General features: G+C 45.7%; 1 protein-coding gene across 1 annotated transcript in view; it reads right to left on the bottom strand.

Moving 5' to 3' along the window:
* FOXJ3 (forkhead box J3) overlaps nucleotides 1-18,581 on the bottom strand; it is a 57,177-nt gene extending 38,596 nt beyond the window's left edge. Inside the window, exon 1 of the mRNA XM_077250226.1 lies at nucleotides 18,464-18,581. The gene's annotated coding sequence lies outside the window, so the exon portion shown is untranslated. The remainder of the gene's footprint in view (nucleotides 1-18,463) is intronic.
* Nucleotides 18,582-18,999: the final 418 nt, after the last annotated feature.

Below are 18,999 nucleotides of genomic sequence, written 5' to 3'. Positions count from 1 at the left end.
TTTTTATTTATTTATGTATTTTTTTTAATATCGACATAGCCAACGCAAGGTCTTGTTTTTGTCAGAACAAGATGCACTTTTGAATGACACCATCCATTTGATTATATGATTTACTGGAAAAAAAAAATCCAAGTGGAGCAAAATTACACATTAAGTACAATAGCGCGACTGTTAATTTTTTTTGTTTGTTTTTTTTATTTTTCTAGCATTTATTATGTGTCAAAATAGCCCCAGAAACATGATTCTTCAGGTCAGTACGATTACAGAGACACCAAATGTGTATAGATTGTTTTGTTTTATACTTCAGAGGTGGAAAAAAATTCAGAAATTCATAAATAAACATTTTGCACGTGTGGCCATTCTACGAGACCAGGAACGGTTTCAGTTTTTTTCTCGTCGATGCAGCTGTCTGAAGGCTTGTGTTTTGCGTGGTGAGCTAATGCTTTTATGGATATAATTTAACACACATGAAATGTTAAATAAAATATATATTTATCTTTTTCTTAAAAAAAAAATAAAAATATATATATATATATATAGGAAATAAAATATTAATTTTCTGCTCTCCATGTACCGCAGTCTCCTTGGGAGACTTGAGCTTGCGATTCTCTGATCACTGGTACTATATACGGCAATACCACAGTAGTGGAGTATATAGTAAAAATCATGGTCTCCAATGACCGACCGCTATAGGCTGGACTTCACAGAAGTACCATCATGGCAGACATGGTGATCCTCAACAGACCGCCGGCTGACATGGCAATCTGAGGCTGCGTGATTTGATTATACAGGGAGCCAGTGGGCAATTAGAACAGAGGACCCCATGGCCAATCACTGTAAGGCCATGTGCACACGTTCAGGATTTTTCGTGGTTTTTTCGCTATAAAAACGTGAAAAAAACGTGAAAAAAACGTGAAAAAAACGCTTACATATGCCTCCTATTATTTACAGGGTGTTCCGCATTTTTTGTGCAAATGTTGCATTTTTTTCCGAGAAAAAATCGCATCGCAGAAAAAAAAGCAACATGTTCATTAAATTTGCGGAATTGCGGGGATTCCGCACACCTAGGAGTGCATTGATCTGCTTACTTCCCGCACGGGGCTGTGCACACCATGCGGGAAGTAAGCAGATTATGTGCGGTTGGTACCCAGGGTGGAGAAGAGGAGACTCTCCTCCACGGACTGGGCACCATATAATTGTTAAAAAAAAAAAAAGAATTAAAATAAAAAATAGTGATATACTCACCTTCGATGGCCCCGGAGGCATGCTGCCGCTTCCGTTCCTTTAAATGGTCTGTGTGTGAAGGACCTGCGATGACGTCGCGGTCTTGTGATTGGTCGCGTGACCGCCCACGCGACGTCATCGAAGGTCCTGCACACACACAGCATCTATAGGAACGGACGCCGCTGAGGAGATCGGCTGTCTGCAGGTGAGTATAACCTTTTTTTTTATTTTTTTTATTATTTTTAAACATTCTATCTTTTACTATTGATGCTGCATAGGCAGCATCTATAGTAAAAAGTTGGTCACACTTGTCAAACACTATGTTTGACAAGTGTGACCAACCTGTCAATCAGTTTTCCAAGCGATGCTACAGATCGCTTGGAAAACTTTAGCATTCTGCAAGCTAATTACGCTTGCAAAATGCTAAAAAAAAAAAACGGGAAAAAAAACGCGAAAAAAAAAATGCGGATTTCTTGCAGAAAATTTCCGGTTTTCTTCAGGAAATTTCTGCAAGAAATCCTGACGTGAGCACATACCCTCAATGCTGCTGTGAGAGATTGTGATATTTAACAGGTTAAAAGCCGCTGTCGTTGGAGGTAAATAAAGGCAGAATGACACAGACATCATCTTATGGGAAAGATACAGGCTCAGCTCCTGAGCCCGCATCAAAAGAATTCCCTGCTTTGATGTGGGCTCAGGAGCTGAGCCTGTATCTTTTCTGTCTGTGTTATTCTGTCTTTATCTACCTCCAACAACGGAGGCTCTTTGGAAACGGCTGTAATTGGGAAAATAAAATGGCCACGCGAATGGCCCATAGACTGTAACGGGTACAAGTTCTATGCATGATGTATACATCGGCGCCGTTAATACAGTTGTGACTGTACCTGGTACTGCAGCCAACTCCGGTCAGTATAGCTTTCTTCTGCTGTAAGGATTAGATCACTGAGGCAATCAGCATTACACTTATTTTTTATAACATGGGAGCCTGCAGGGGACAGAGGCCGCCATATGCCTTTACGGTGCCATGTGTAAAAGTGAGAATCCATCCATCCATCAGATCCACAGACAATGCAAACAAAAAGAAGAACAACTATGACTCCAGAACTACAAGTGCAACTATGGAAGGATTGGGATCCAAGTTAACAAAAAAGCAGCATTTCATAGGATTTGGGTAGATAAGAAGTTTATCAAGTATCCAGCTGCAGCCGAGGGGCGCAGCATATAGCACATATCGGCTGAAGTTCAGCCCAGGTTACTGATGGGTGTGAGGAAAGAGGATACGGGGCAGGATGTTTGCCTTTTACCTGCCTTCTGCACAACATATAGGATGGCTCTCGGCATCCGCAGCTCCAGTCCTTCACCGCCGAGCTGATGTCAGCCACTGGGAGCCATCCTCATATCACCGGACACGGCTAGGCATCAAGGTTTTACAGCATTCATATTCCCATTAGTGTGTACCAGCTGAATGATGGGTGAAAGGTGAACAAAAAAAAAAAAAACATAAAAATAACACGGAGGTGCTGAACCAAGAAAAAAAAAAAAAAAGATCCAGCACAATCGAATAATCTGCCCCAAATTACACTTCTCAGAAACATTGCATTAGTAGTACATTAAAAAGAACTGATGAGGCTGGTGTAGTTACTGTGAATATCCACGTCAGAATGACCATAGAATCTCTTTTTTTTACGATTTCTTACCTGTTAATGAAGTGAGCATGTTGTAAGCTTGTTTCATTATCAGGATTATACAGCTATTCTAACATGGATTTTTAAAAGTAGGCACACCAGCCTCTATAGATCTAAGATCTATTTAAAAGGAACCTGTGAGCATTCAAAAGAAGGTTAGGTAGTCTGTATGTAAATACCATTTTCAACATGAACGGCAAGCAAATTGGAAGTACGACCGCAGGGAAGTTATATTCTCCCTGCAGCCGCCCGCTCGCCCTCAGTCATCAGGAAGAAACTAGTATGTAACAGTAAAGTAACCATAATTATTTACACATGTCCCAGACACCTCCCTTTAATTAATACTGAACCCTCAGACCATTATCTAACACAACATCACATCTTATTGCTGAGAGTCCAAGCAGTCACCCTTTACTGTATAGTTGGGGCGCGGACACTCTCCCTACAAAAAAAATAAATCTAGCACCGAAAAACGCTCTTACTGTTCTGCAGATTTTTGTGCAGTGGCGAGAGGCGCCTGCCATTATTACTAATACATCTCATCCGCGCTCGTCTGAAGGACACATCTGTCATGTAAGGACGCAGCCTCCATAATCCGAGCAGACAGTATATAATAATACACATACACTCTGCATAGCAGACAGGTAGGTCAACATTTGAGGAAGGAATCAGGTTTTGGGGTTTTTTTGATCATCAGGAGAAAATTAATTTATAGAGGATCTGTCACCGGGTCAAAAGTGGGCAAATTTTGATCTTATCTAATTTCCTTTGCTCCCCTGATTATTCTAATTTTTGGGGTGTTTTTTTTTTGTTTTTTTTCTTTTAAGCAGGAGGTGGTGACATTGTGCCCAAATCACAGCCAATATGGCTTGCCTGACATCCCTGAGGACAAGTTGCGCCATGGCCAAGCCTTTCTGACATCCTGCGCATTCTCGGGGGTATCCAGATTCACCTGTGCCCCTTGTTACAGGGCACAGGCACGGAAAATAGCCAGGTACATGTGCAGTCAGGCATGGTCCTCAGGGTGCGTGGCATAAGGGTGCAACTTCAGCCAATAGGGTCTCCATGTACTGCTAATGGGCAAGTCACATTAGGGTCCACAATTAGGGCACGGCTGGGGTTAAAGGGATATTCCAGTTCACACCAATTACTATTCGTGAAGGAACAGGTGCCAATTGTCAGTGTAGTCTGACCATAACAGGGTCCAGTGTCCCCCTGCCATAATGCACGACCACGGAGTGGAAAGAAGTGCTGGTCACGCTGCACTTGGCTATTTCTCCCAGTGCCATAGACTTGGTACGGAGTGGCACACGGTGCGGAGAAACACAAGGGACAAGGTTCTTACAGTCGGTGGGCGACTGACAGCTCAGACCCATACCACTCTACGCAGTCACTGCTAGTGGATGAGTGACAATTTATTTAACCCTTAAAGTAACAGTGCCTGAAAAAGTACTGCATGTCAGTGGTGGCAGATTGAGTGGGGCATTGGAAAAAAAAAACACACCTGATGAGATCCCTAATTTATGAGCTACCCATCATGCAAGGACTGTGTATTACGCAGCCTACAGGATAAAGTTGCGATTTCCTAAGATGCTATTGTAATTCCAGCCTCACGACATTGACAGCAAATCTGCCCGTGCGCTTGTCAGGAAATGAGCGGTGTGATAGAGTCACACTTATCTGCGGAGCTACAGGCGACATCCCGCCACGTTCTTTATTGCTGCCTTGTGTGTGTTTGCAAATGCTGGGGAGGACACCAGAAACTGCAATGTCATGATATTAATGTGGCGCCAACACGTTCAGCGGCCAAGTGCACAGATAAGGCTACCTGTGTGTCCATGCTAGAGGTGCCATTGCAGATTAATCCCCCACCCCACCCTCCATAAACAGAAAAAAAGAAAGAAAGAAATGGAGCTGCCACGACCCCCGATACAAACATCGACATATTGAAAACTGCACAAAACAGTCACCAGTAGTGAGAGGCCCTGCTGCCCAGGATCAGGGGAAGCACAAAGACGACAAAGGCATCATCTTTCCTCCATCTCATAGATCTTCCATACCTGACCTATCTATCACTATTAACGACATCACGCTTTCCCCCGTACTGGAAGTCCGCTGCCTCGGAGTAACCCTTGACTCTGCCCTGTCCTTCAAACCGCACATCCAAGCTCTTTCCACCTCCTGTCGCCTCCAGCTCAAAAATATCTCCAGAATCCATCCTTTCCTCAACCGTCAATCTACTAAAATGCTTGTGCATGCCCTCATCATCTCCCGCCTTGACTACTTCAACATCCTTTTCTGCGGCCTCCCTGCTAACACCCTTGCACCTCTCCAGTCCATCCTTAACTTTGCTGCCCGACTCATCTCTCTCCTCGCTACTCCTCCGCAAATCTCTTCACTGGCTCCCATTCCCTCAGCGTATCCAGTTCAAATTACTAATACTGACCTACAAAGCCATCCATAACCTGTCTCCTCCATATATCTCTGAACTAATCTCTCGTTATCTTCCCTCACGTAATCTCCGGTCCTCCCAAGACCTCCTTCTCTCCTCCACACTTATTCGCTCCTCACCCAACCGCCCCCAAGACTTCTCCCAAATATCCCCCATCCTCTGGAATTCTGTGCGCCAACACGTCCGACTATCAACCACATTCGGATCCTTCAGACGGAACCTGAAAACTCATCTCTTCAGGAAAGCCTACAGCCTGCACTGACCCCGCTGCCTCCTCACTACTACCGAAGCTACCGCCTCACCAACACCGGAGCTGCTGCAACCCCCCAACCTACTGTCTCCTTCCCCGCCATCCTGTAGAAGCCCACAAGGGCAGGGTCCTCGCCCCTCTGTATCAGTCTGTAACTGTTAGTTTGCTTACTGTAAGTGATATCTGTAACTTGTATGTAACCCCTTCTCATGTACAGCACCATGGAATCAATGGTGCTATATAAATATTAATAATAATAATAATAATAATAATAATAATAATAATAAGACCAGCCGGGCATGGAAGATATTCAAGGTACACCAAAAAATAGCAAAGAGGAAAACAACGAGAAATGTAGGATTCAGCAGCTGATTTATAAACACAGCGACTTCTAGGAACTCTCCAAGCCTGGACCCACTAGTGGGATCAAACCAAAAGAAATATTAAAATGAACAACTGATCTTGGTGTCTGACCTATAAACAGAGGCCTATATCCCATAAACACAAACTATGATATCCATATAGTACTGAAAAAAAAAAATCCATAAAAGCATGTGCATTCTCTCTCCACATTTACAATTTTGCATTGTAGACATATTTTCGATGTTACGTTGTAGGCGGCAGAAGAGAATTCCAACATGAATTACCGATGAGATGGTGTCTGCGGGAATAACCGTATCTGATGATTGCGGGCTCCACAGTACGGCTTATGGGAAGCATTTGCGGTACATTGGATAGGAAGATACTGAGACCACCACAGAGCGCACCTGTGCTAATAGACAGATGACCCCAGCACTGCGCACTACTCACGAGCTTAGTCCCCATACACAACAGACCATCCCACCCGATTCCCCCATACAAAGGAACATAAGTGCAAGTGTGCACTATGAGAGCGGCGCTAGCAGACTCTTCTGAACCCGCCCCCCCAAGCCAGACTCCTCAGAGCCAGTACCCCCCCCCCACCCGAGCCAGGCTCCTCAGAGCCAGCCCCCCCGAGCCAGGCTCCTTTTAGGACACAGTAGGAATGTCGTAAGAGTCCATCCACCGACTTCCAAACCCCCGATTCTAGCCCACCTATCCTTATATGAATATTTCTGGCTGATCGAAATGAATGAAATCAGCAGCATGACCATTCAGCCATGATAAAATCCGTGACGATGGTGCTTTAAATATTAAGAAAATATGGGCAAAAAAAATAAAAATCTGCATCCATATTCTTCGTCATGTGACCATTGGACAGGAAGTCAAGTGATCGCCAAACAGGGGAGTCACGTGATGGCCGCCAGGCTAAGAAAAGAATGGAAAAACATGTAAAAGTTTGTAAAAGAACTATGGGGCTGTAGCTAGTGCATGAATGTGGGGTCGACTATGGGATCAATTAAGGTCCTGTGGCCGTAGTTGCCCAGTATAGGATTGTAACACCCTTGTGACAGCTGGATCCTAAATACGCCCCGGCTCACACGTGAGTGCAACTAACAAACTGGCAGAGTAACAGCGGCGTCACTCATAATGCGCAAACATGGCCTCCAAGGTCAACGTGGCCCCGGGCGTCAGCAGCCCGCGCTAAAAACAGCTTGTGAGACGAGGCTGTAACTAGACCGAGCCGGACGATTCACCTTCTCACAGCCGCAGAGCAGCGGCCAGCAAAGGAAGCCCCTCTGCATGTGGGACCAGGGGGCACACCGGCACCAACAGCTTTCTCATGGTCAATTATTACATTTTCCTTTTTTTTTTTCTTTCTCTACGAATAGTTTGAAAAGCAGCACATTTAGTAATAAACTACATAAACTACAAGCACAATGGCAAAGGTTTCCAGACTCTGTCCTCCATCACATTTTTTTTATTTTTTATTTATGAAAAATAAAGCAACTTTCTAGTTGCTAAAGAAATAAACAATAAATAAATAAAGTCCTCTCATTTTGTGTTTACAGCTCCTATGTAGACCTATATGTTTCTATGGTAACAGACTACAACCAAATTATGTGTAGTCTGATCTTGCATCTTATTCCCTTTCATCTGCAAACCTAAAAAATGAAATCTGAACTGTAACCTGATTGCTTTCTTTTAGACAATTTTTTAGAAACTCTGTCACAATTAAAGGATTTGTCATAATGAAAATGATTAGATTCGGGTGGGGGGCACCGCAGAGGTCTATGGGGGTGGGAACACATGAGAGCACACTTCAACAGAAATGAATGGAGGCAGCCATGCTGTCAACAGCGGTGCCAGGGGACAAACGAGGGCTACGTTCTTGAGATAGGTGAATGTCCCTGGTGTGTCACCAAACCAGGTCACTTTAAAAGGGGACTGACCTATCTTTATTGGTGGGGGTTCGACACAAGGTGTGCCCCACTGAACAGCTGTTATCAGCTCCAGATGGATAGCAATGTACACTGTGCATAGGCAGAAAGCTGCCAATCAGTGGTGGAGAGCTCAAATATGGAGGACTACATGGCAACAGGTTTATTAGTCCCAAGTGATAATCTCCTGCTGATAAAACTTGGATTTTATCAAACCTGCAGCAAGCCACCCCGTATGTGGCATACTGCTGGAATCAGGGTCTCAGTCCCTACATCATAATGCTCTCAGATTCGGTGGCAAACACCAAATGACGGATTCCTTTTAAAACAGAATCTATCACCTCCATAAATGGCCTCCTGCCACAACACATCATGCGAGGTGACATCTCAATATTCATCATCTCGGCAAGAACAGTTTTCAATATCGTCAATCAGAAAAGCCAGCGTCGGCCTTGTATCAGAAGGGATTTTTTTTTTTCACCTTCTGATAATGTGTGGCTGACACTTACTGGTAGGCGGCCACCTGTATGTGACGGAGCATTTCACACCTCTTACTATGATTCACGCATCATTCATATGGAACCGACCTGCGATAAGTAGTGACAGCACAGCGAGAGGCTTAGTCAGCGCCATCCTCACCACGAGGAAGCCCCCTCTGTAGATGTGGACTCAGAAGGTCAGATCTGAAAGCCCCGGGGAGCGTGCAGCACCCGCGCCTGATCAGAGGGCGATAAGGGGAAAGTTACTTGCACCTTCAGCAACTTAACCTCATAATATCTGGGCTTAGGATGTCACTATAAAGCTAAGGGTGGCCATACACACAAGATACCCTAGCTGTTTGATCTCCCCATACATATGCACGCTCAGTTCAGGGGAGCATGGTTTTTTTTCATAAGGAAAATGCACTAATTCAAGCAAAGCAGATGTGATTTATTTTCGTGAAATTGCTCAGCCCCTTTAGACTTATGGGTAGTCTGGGGGGGGGGGGGGGGGGGGGAAGCATGAAAAATTGCGGTTAAAAAAAAAAAAAATAGCAGCAACAAAACAAAAATGCAATAAATGGTGCAGACTTTATTGCATATTTTGGAGCAGAAAAACAACATCTCTGCAGTGTTTCCACTGGTGGGAACATGGCCTCATGTATTAAATATGATCATTCCCTTGCAGGCTTCCTTAGGGGATGCCAGAGCGGCAGAAACATTCCAGCCACACATGGAAGGGTTAACCTGTATATTCGCAAGTGCTTGACGCGGCAGGATTCCCATCACACTTATGGCAATCATCTCCCTAAAAGCAGCAAAAGATCAAAGGCCATTAGCATAGCAGCAGCAGGCACAAAGCGGGGAGACAATGCCAATCTCGCCTCTGGCTGGCTCCTGGATGCCAACTTCTGCTGCTGTTATTATGGCACTGATCTGCAGAATATCGGGGCCCTTTGTAGTAAGTGGGCATGCACAAGCTACAAGGGAACGGGGTCCTCGGAGGGCACTTCACTGTGAATTGTAAAAGAAGTGGCAAAATTACAAAACTGATCGAATCCCATTGGGCTATATGATGATTAATTTGCGCGGAGCAAAATGGAGACGACGTCTCCATTACTGTAAGTAAATAGTAGCGTGCCGTCTGACTACAGTCTTTATTCCACATAATGAAGACAACACCACATCTAAAACAAGGCTCTTGTTAAAAGGGTCCCCCTATAATAAAGGGATGAATCCCTGCTGCTGTGACCCTCAATAATAAGCTCCAATAAAAGGGGAACGCTGGCAGGAGATGCCAAAATCTCCGTAGTGCCACCACAGAGAATATGAAGCATGGTCGAGGACCATTTACTGAAGAAGCAATTATGTCCTAGACACATTGCAGTCGAAGCTGAAAAAAGCTGCCAGAAATGACAAAAAAATATCATCCGGTAACGAGGGGCTCACAATTATAATGAAAGTCTGTCTAGGGTAACGAAGAGATGACTTGTCAGTTGTCATTAATATGTCATTTGGTGTAAACGCCGCTGTTCTCCTGAATCCGGAGATGTTCTTTTTTTGTTCCTGCTCCTCTCCGTTCCTGAGATATGGCCCCTTTTTCCCGGTATATAAATCTAGTCTTAGTTAGAGGCATGGCCCCCATAAACAAAATATACTGATCACACCCACTTGACTAACAAGACTAGATTTAAATGAAGGGAAGAGAAGGCCGTATCTCAGGAACGGAGAGGCGCAGGAATAAAAGAAAAACATCGCCGGATTCAGGAGAACAGCGGCATTTACACCAAATTACATATTTATGGCAAGTGACAGGTCGCCGTTCAGAGGTTTTAGGTCACTGGTGCTCAATCTGTTCACTTTCATCCATCTGGCACCACTTTAGCTGTCAGATGAGGCTATTACTTAGGACTGGGTGTTAATCAATTTTCCAGTTGTCTTTCAATAGAAAAAACATTTAAAAAAAAAAAAAAAAATTGTACAGCGTTGCCTTTACAGGCAATTTATTCCGCTTCACCTTGCTGGCAGCATAATGAGTACACTGAGAATCAGTTAGTGAGCTCGGTCTGATGAAGAGTTGGTACTCTGTGCCAATTCTTGACCCCATCTTAAGTTGAGCTGAACTTTGAGGTAAGAAATCTGCTGAGAAGAGCATGGAAAAGACAGATAAACAGAGTAACAAGCTCACTGAGGGTTTCACAGTTGACTCATTATGCGGCCTGTAAAAGCTTGACAGTGCAAAATTTGGTATTGCAGTAAATTGCAAAAATATGAATCTGAGCACAATCTGCTTGCATTTAAGTAAAAGAAAGAACTCCCTAAAGGGGGACACATTGTTTAATTGTACTGAACTAGCATTAGAATTAGTGGGGGAGGAGCGGGGGTTGTCTGAGCCCTGGAAACCAGTGATCACATACTGATGGTCTACACTAAAGACAGGCATGAGGGGTTATCCCATAAATCATTCTCATACCAAACGCTCTACAACAAAAATATATATCTGCCACTGGGATAGACCCCTAACAGAATCAGTCTCCTTCCCCCCACTGGCAGCTGACAATATAATTCCGCTAATTGTCATGCAAAAGGAGCCTATACTGTCATGTGCTGTAGAGACTCTGTGGAATGTGAGGATTGCAAATTACATTATGTTTAGCTAGGGAAAGCATAGGCTGAAGAAAACCCTTTTAATGCATCATCTGACAGCAGCATCTTTAGTGCACACACACACACAAAAAAAAAAAAGTTATTAGAGAGTCCATGAAATGTGGCATTTTAACGAAAAACCCAAGGCTGATATGCTACGCTATTGGCGTAACTTAATTAACCAACTAATAGATGGTGTAAAGTTAAACCAGACCAAAGATGAACAAGATTCTTCATCCAGCATGAGCCACTGGGATAAATCTGGAACTTTTTGAGACTGTCTGAAAGTAAGACCGGACTAGTGAATCAGCCTCGCCTTGTGCGCTGAACCAGCCTAAAGAGGGTTTATGTAAATAAGTCTTAAAGGGGATGTCTAGGGTCTTGATATTGTAGTGAAGTATATCGTGGCACAGCTGTGTTGGTGCACAAAATAGGTTCCCCAACTAGCGGCGGACACCGCATTAGGTACGCCGCCTTCCTGCTACACTTGGGGCCGCTCATCTAATAGGTATGCCTACTGTAACTACAGCTACGTACCCACTGTACTCCATACACTAGGTTTGGCCTATTTGTCTCGTTTAACAAATCAACGCTAAACCTTCTCCTCTTAGTGGGACTCACATAGGGAACCTCCTTACGACCTGTCTGGAGCTCTGCACTTCAATGCCACACTAGATGTATGGTTACACTTGGGAGATTACTCTCCCCCGTCTCTTTGAGCGTGCCCCCACATACCTATTGGCCAATTATGATGTACAGCTATACTTACTAGGCATACCACAAGAGCAGTCGGTTTACTGAAGAAGGTCTAGCTCAGACCGAAACTGTTGATTTTGGACTGCAATAATAAATCTTTCTAAAGCAACTGACGCAAACAAGTTGAGTGCCAAATTATTACATTGTAGGGTCTTGATATTGGTGGCCGTAAGTAGAGGGTGTACAAAGCCGGGAAACCACAGATCCGTACACGGTGTAGTGCTCAAACTCTGAAGAACAGTTCAACTTCCATAGAAGTGAATGGTAGCTGAGAATTGGTACCGAGGTGCGGCCACTACTCTCGAGGGCAGAGATGTGGTGTCCCGACTCCATACCCTCTTTACATCCAGCCACTACAAGACCTGCTTAGCAGGTTATATAAGGGGATGCTGGGTGTCGGACCCCCACTAATCTGATGTCAATGTACTATCCTAAGTCCTGGGCATTCCATTTCAATCCATTGTCTCATTAAGAATCTTCTTTTCATAGGTTTTATGTGGGTGTCCTGTAATAAGCCATGCACCTCCTATGAGACCAGGACCGGTTTTAATACTCTGGCTGTAAAAAAAAAATAATAATTTACTGATAGACAGATTTTTAAAACATTGAGGAACTGCTATGGACATGTATTAGAATATTGCAAACAATCAGACATTGAATCTCCACTCAAAACATCTCCCTTAAGGCCATAAAGACCAAAGGCACACAGTAGCACAGTCTACATGAAGATAAACTACATGAACCTGCCTCCTGCTTGTGAAAGGTTTCTCCATGTTCAGTAATTACAGAAGGAGACCGGCTAAAGAAGCATCTCATAGGATACAATGGAGATTCTGCACACAGCACGCCCAGTGACTGTTATAGCATTGCTTTCTTATATAATATCAGCTGAATAGGAGGCATACAGAGGAACAAAGAGGGACAAGCTGGGTAGGAAGAGATTGTTCTTCAAGCTGACAGGAGGGATTTGATAGGCGATTCACATACTGTAGCATACAGAAAGTCAGAGACTAACCTCCAGACCACGCAGGAGAGCATGTATTGGTTTGGTAGTCAGACTGGAGACCACATGACACAGCTGCCCACAAAAACATTTACAGAATGCTGCCTTGTGATGCATGAGAACCCCCTCCAGACTCCTCCAGCCGCCTCTGGCAGTGGCTTGTCTCCCCACTGAACCCATCAAGTTCAATCGACTTTTATCCAATGTGTACAGGGGTCTATCTATTAACCCTTCTCATACCTAAATGTCTGATCATGAAGAAAACAAAACCACCTTTCAGCTAATAATTGTGGCCACGCACAATGGATCATTTCCATCCCTACATATCGGGATTTCCACCAAAATTGCATAAACCAAGTCTTTAGGCCACTTCTTCCTCTAGGCCACAGTTTGGGTATCTGATGACTCCAGCCGTGCGTGGGTAAGCATCAAAAGCAAGAATACTCATTCCATAAACCTTGTGGATCACTCGATCTGCCAATATTAGAGACTCATGTACCAGAAAAAAAGCATACAGATGTCACAGTCACAAACCTTGAAAATTTAGCAACAATAAAAAAAAAAAAAAAAAAGTCGCAAAGACAGTAAACATATTCTACATAAAAACGTTGAACAACTATATATCTATACGGCATCACTTGTACTGCTCCTCAGCTACAGAATATGTTATTATCCAGAACTCTTCAGAGCAGAAATCTCCAAGCATCTCCAGTGATGCAGAGAGCTCCCTCTACTCATCTATGGCACTGTGTAGTGAAAGGGTGTAGGAGCTAAAGGTCCCACAGCAGCAAAGCTGTCAGCTGTCCGTATGATGAAATATGTACTGACTGTTTCCAACATAACCAGCAGAATAGTGAGTGCAGCTCTGGAGTATAATACAGGATGTAACTCAGGATCAGTACAGGATCAGTAATGTAATGTATGTACACAGTGACTGCACTAGCAGAATAGTGAGTGCAGCTCTTGGGCATAATACAGGATGTAACGCAGGATCTGTAATGTAATGTATGTACACAGTGACTGCACCAGCAGAATAGTGAGTGCAGCTCTGGAGTATAATACAGGATGTAACTCGGGATCAGTACAGGATCAGTAATGTAATGTATGTACACAGTGACTGCACTAGCAGAATACTGAGTGCAGCTCTGGGGTATAATACAGGATGTAACTAGGGATTAGTAATGTATGTACACAGTGACTGCACCAGCAGAATAGTGAGTGCAGCTCTGGGGCATAATACAGGATGTAACGCAGGATCTGTAATGTAATGTATGTACACAGTGACTGCACCAGCAGAATAGTGAGTGCAGCTCTGGAGTATAATACAGGATGTAACTCGGGATCAGTACAGGATCAGTAATGTAATGTATGTACACAGTGACTGCACTAGCAGAATACTGAGTGCAGCTCTGTGGTATAATACAGGATGTAACTAGGGATTAGTAATGTAATGTATGTACACAGTGACTGCACCAGCAGAATAGTGAGTGCAGCTCTGGGGTATAATACAGGATGTGACTCAGGATCAGTAATGTAATGTATGTACGCAAGTGACTGCACCAGAAGAATAGTGAGTGCAGCTCTGGAGTATAATACAGGATGTAACTCGGGATCAGTAATGTAATGTATGTACACAGTGACTGCATCAGAAGAATAGTGAGTGCAGCTCTGGAGTATAATACAGAATGTAACTAAGGATCAGTAATGCAATGTATGTACACAGTGACTGCACCAGCAGAATAGTGACTGCAGCTCTGGAGTAAAATACAGAATGTAACTCAGGATCAGTAATGTATGTACACAGTGACTGCACCAGCAAAATAGTGAGTAAAGCTCTGGAGTATAATACAGAATGTAACTCAGGATCAGTAATGCAATGTATGTACACAGTGATTGCACCAGCAGAATAGTGAGTAAAGCTCTGGAGTATAATACAGAATGTAACTAAGGATCAGTAATGCAATGTATGTACACAGTGACTGCACCAGCAGAATAGCGAGTGCAGCTCTGGAGTATAATACAGAATGTAACTCAGGATCAGTAATGTATGTACATGGTGACTGCTCCAGCAGAATAGTGAGTGCAGCTCTGGAGTATGATATAGGATGTAACTCGGGATCAGTACAGGATCAGTAACGTATGTACACAGTGACTGCACCAGAAGAATAGTGAGTGCAGCTCTGGAGTATAATACAGGATGTAACTCGGGATCAGTACAGGATCAGTAATGTATGTACACAGTGACTGCACTAGCAGAATAGTGAGTGCAGCTCTGGAGTATAATACAGGATCAGTAATGTATGTACCCAGTGACTGCACCAGCACAATAGTGAGTGCAGCTCTGGAGTATAATAGAGAATGTAACTAAGGATCAGTAATGTAATGTACAGTGACTGCACCAGCAGAATAGTGAGTGCAGCTCTGGAGTATAATACAGAATGTAACTCAGGATCAGTAATGTAATGTATGTACACGGTGACTGCACCAGCAGAATAGTGAGTGCAGCTCTGGAGTATAATACAGGATGTAACTCGGGATCAGTACAGGATCAGTAATGTATGTAAACAGTGACTGCACCAGCACAATAGTGAGTGCAGCTCTGGAGTGTAATACAGGATGTAACTCAGGATCAGTAATGTATGTACACAGTGACTGCACCAGCAAAATAGTGAGTAAAGCTCTGGAGTATAATACAGAATGTAACTCAGGATCAGTAATGCAATGTATGTACACAGTGACTGCACCAGCAGAATAGTGAGTAAAGCTCTGGAGTATAATACAGAATGTAACTAAGGATCAGTAATGCAATGTATGTACACAGTGACTGCACCAGCAGAATAGTGAGTGCAGCTCTGGAGTAAAATACAGAATGTAACTCAGGATCAGTAATGTATGTACACAGTGACTGCACCAGCAAAATAGTGAGTAAAGCTCTGGAGTATAATACAGAATGTAACTCAGGATCAGTAATGCAATGTATGTACACAGTGACTGCACCAGCAGAATAGTGAGTGCAGCTCTGGAGTAAAATACAGAATGTAACTCAGGATCAGTAATGTATGTACACAGTGACTGCACCAGCAAAATAGTGAGTAAAGCTCTGGAGTATAATACAGAATGTAACTCAGGATCAGTAATGCAATGTATGTACACAGTGACTGCACCAGCAGAATAGTGAGTGCAGCTCTGGAGTATAATAATACAGGATGTAACTCAGGATCAGTAACGTAATGTATGTACCCAGTGACTCCACCAGCAGGACAGTGAGTGCAGCTCTGCGGTATAATACAGGATGTAACTCAGGATCAGAAATGTAATGTATGTACACAGTGACTGCACCAGCAGAATAGTGAGTGCAGCTCTGGAGTATAATACAGGATGTAACTCAGGATCAGAAATGTAATGTATGTACATAGTGACTGCACCAGCAGAATAGTGAGTGCAGCTCTGGAGTATAATACAGGATGTAACTCAGGATCAGAAATGTAATGTATGTACATAGTGACTGCACCAGCAGAATAGTGAGTGCAGCTCTGGAGTATAATACAGGATGTAACTCAGGATCAGAAATGTAATGTATGTACATAGTGACTGCACCAGCAGAATAGTGAGTGCAGCTCTGGAGTATAATACAAAATAAATTATAAAAAGTAAATATAAATTAAGTTTCCATGGAGATTACTCTTTACATCAGCCATAGTACAGTGAAGCTACACGTAGTGGAAAGTCTTTCTAAATTTCAGTGCTCTTCACCATTCTGCACAGGTCCGTCCTAGCCAGACCGTAGGCACTAATGAAGGGGGACAGTCCTGGATATTGGGGCAGATGACGATAACCCACACACTCCTGTCACATGACAGAATCTCTGAAGTCACTGCCATCCTGACTCTGCAGACACATTTCGAGGCTCAGCGGTCGGACCACTTGCTTTATTTGGACCCTGTGACCGGACGACAACTTGTAATGAACATCCATATAGCAGCACAATGATGGCGACCACACGTGCCCCCCCCCCCCCGACATGGAGACCGCACGTGCCACCCCACATGGAGACCGCACGTGCCACCCCCGATATGGAGACCGCACGTGCCCCCCCCCCCCCCCCGACATGGAGACCGCACGTGCCCCCCCCCCCCGACATGGAGTCCGCACGTGCCCCCCCCCGACATGGAGACCGCACGTGCCCCCCCCCCCCCCGACATGGAGACCGCACGTGCCCCCCCCCCCCGACATGGAGACCGCACGTGCCCCCCCCCCCCCCCGACATGGAGACCGCACGTGCCCCCCCCCCCCCCGACATGGAGACCGCACGTGCCCCCCCCCCCGACATGGAGACCGCACGTGCCCCCCCGACATGGAGACCGCACGTGCCACCCCGACATGGAGACCGCACGTGCCACCCCGACATGGAGATCGCACGTGCCACCCCGACATGGAGACCGCACGTGCCACCCCGACATGGAGACCGCACGTGCCACCCCGACATGGAGACCGCACGTGCCACCCCACATGGAGACCACACGTGCCCCCCCACATGGAGACCACACGTGCCCCCCCACATGGAGACCACACGTGCCCCCCCACATGGAGACCACACGTGCCCCCCCCACATGGAGACCACACGTGCCCCCCCCCCAACATGGAGACCGCACGTGCCCCCCCCGACATGGAGACCGCACGTGCCCCCCCCGACATTGGAGACCGCACGTGCCCCCCCCCCCGACATTGGAGACCACATGTGCCCCCCCCCCACACATGGAGACCACACGTGCCCCCCGACATTGGAGACCACACGTGCCCCCCCACATGGAGACCACACGTGCCCCCCCACATGGAGACCACACGTGCCCCCCGACATTGGAGACCACACGTGCCCCCCGACATTGGAGACCACACGTGCCCCCCGACATTGGAGACCACACGTGCCCCCCCACATGGAGACCACACGTGCCCCCCGACATTGGAGACCACACGTGCCCCCCGACATTGGAGACCACACGTGCCCCCCGACATTGGAGACCACACGTGCCCCCCGACATTGGAGACCACACGTGCCCCCCCCCACATGGAGACCACACGTGCCCCCCGACATTGGAGACCACACGTGTCCCCGCGAATTGTCGCTCACCAAAAGCTGTGACAGATGTTATGTCGGTCACTTCTAAGACACCAATAAGAAGCTAAAACACGAGCGACTGTAAAATTAACGGAAATGGCGGCGCTGGCGAGTCGCATCGCTCCACAGACGCATCGTGTGACTTGGGCCATGCAATATACAGTCAGGGAGTAAGGGGTTAATTGCTAGCCAGCACTGGCCACCCGGGGCCCCTGGAGCCGTGACTTGTGCCCCCGGCTGGAGGCAGCAGGCCGTGTCCAGGGCGGCCTGTCATCTGCAGGGTGACACACGGGCCCCCGAGGGCCACCAGGCCTCCACCACCAGCAGCAACAGCCAGGGCTCTGCACACACAGGCCCCCGCTGTACGAGCGAGTCCTCGGCCCCAGCGAGGCGCTATTTCCCCTCACACCAGTCATCACTACCGCCCCCTACGCTGCTGCCTCCGAGGCTTCCTGCTGACACCCGGCCCCCGGTATCATGGCCCCCGGGGCTCCAGCAGCCCAGCCTCTGGCCCTCGGCCCCGGTTCTATGGTCTCATAAGCGGCGTCTGACCTGATCTGCAGCTCCGTGCGGTCCCGACGTGTCGGCCAGGAGAGGAACAAATGCAAGGGAGCGGAGAAACTACAACTCCCGGCATGCCTTGCGAGAATGTGGCGGACTGGAAGAGGGGGGAAAAAAATTCAAAAACTGTTATCTTTATCAACACGAACAAAACAGTCTACCTCAGGCATTCGTTTGTATTGTCGCCTATCTTTGCCAGAACCCTGAATGACACTTCTCCAGGGAATAATGAGGCAGAGACTCTTCAAAAATTCATGCACGCAGCTCATTTACTTTAGCCTAAATTTTTATTTTTGTCTTTAAACTTGTCACCACAAAAACTTGGATGTTCTGCTAAAATGTAAACAAAAATGGCACAAAAATTCATAAAAAATCACTGAAGAAGGGAGCGAGGGGGCTAGAATACCTTTGGCAAAAATTCAGAATTGATAAATCAGCGAAAAACATATAAAAACTCCAAACTCTGCCCACAATGACGGACAAATGTTAGAGCGGCGGCGATACGGCCTCGTTCACACGTCTGCGAG

Source organism: Ranitomeya variabilis, chromosome 4 (assembly GCF_051348905.1).
Source record: "Ranitomeya variabilis isolate aRanVar5 chromosome 4, aRanVar5.hap1, whole genome shotgun sequence".
Taxonomy (NCBI): Eukaryota; Metazoa; Chordata; class Amphibia; order Anura; family Dendrobatidae; genus Ranitomeya; species Ranitomeya variabilis.
Note: the sequence above shows the minus strand (reverse complement) of the source record. Positions and strands in the feature narration are given on the sequence as shown.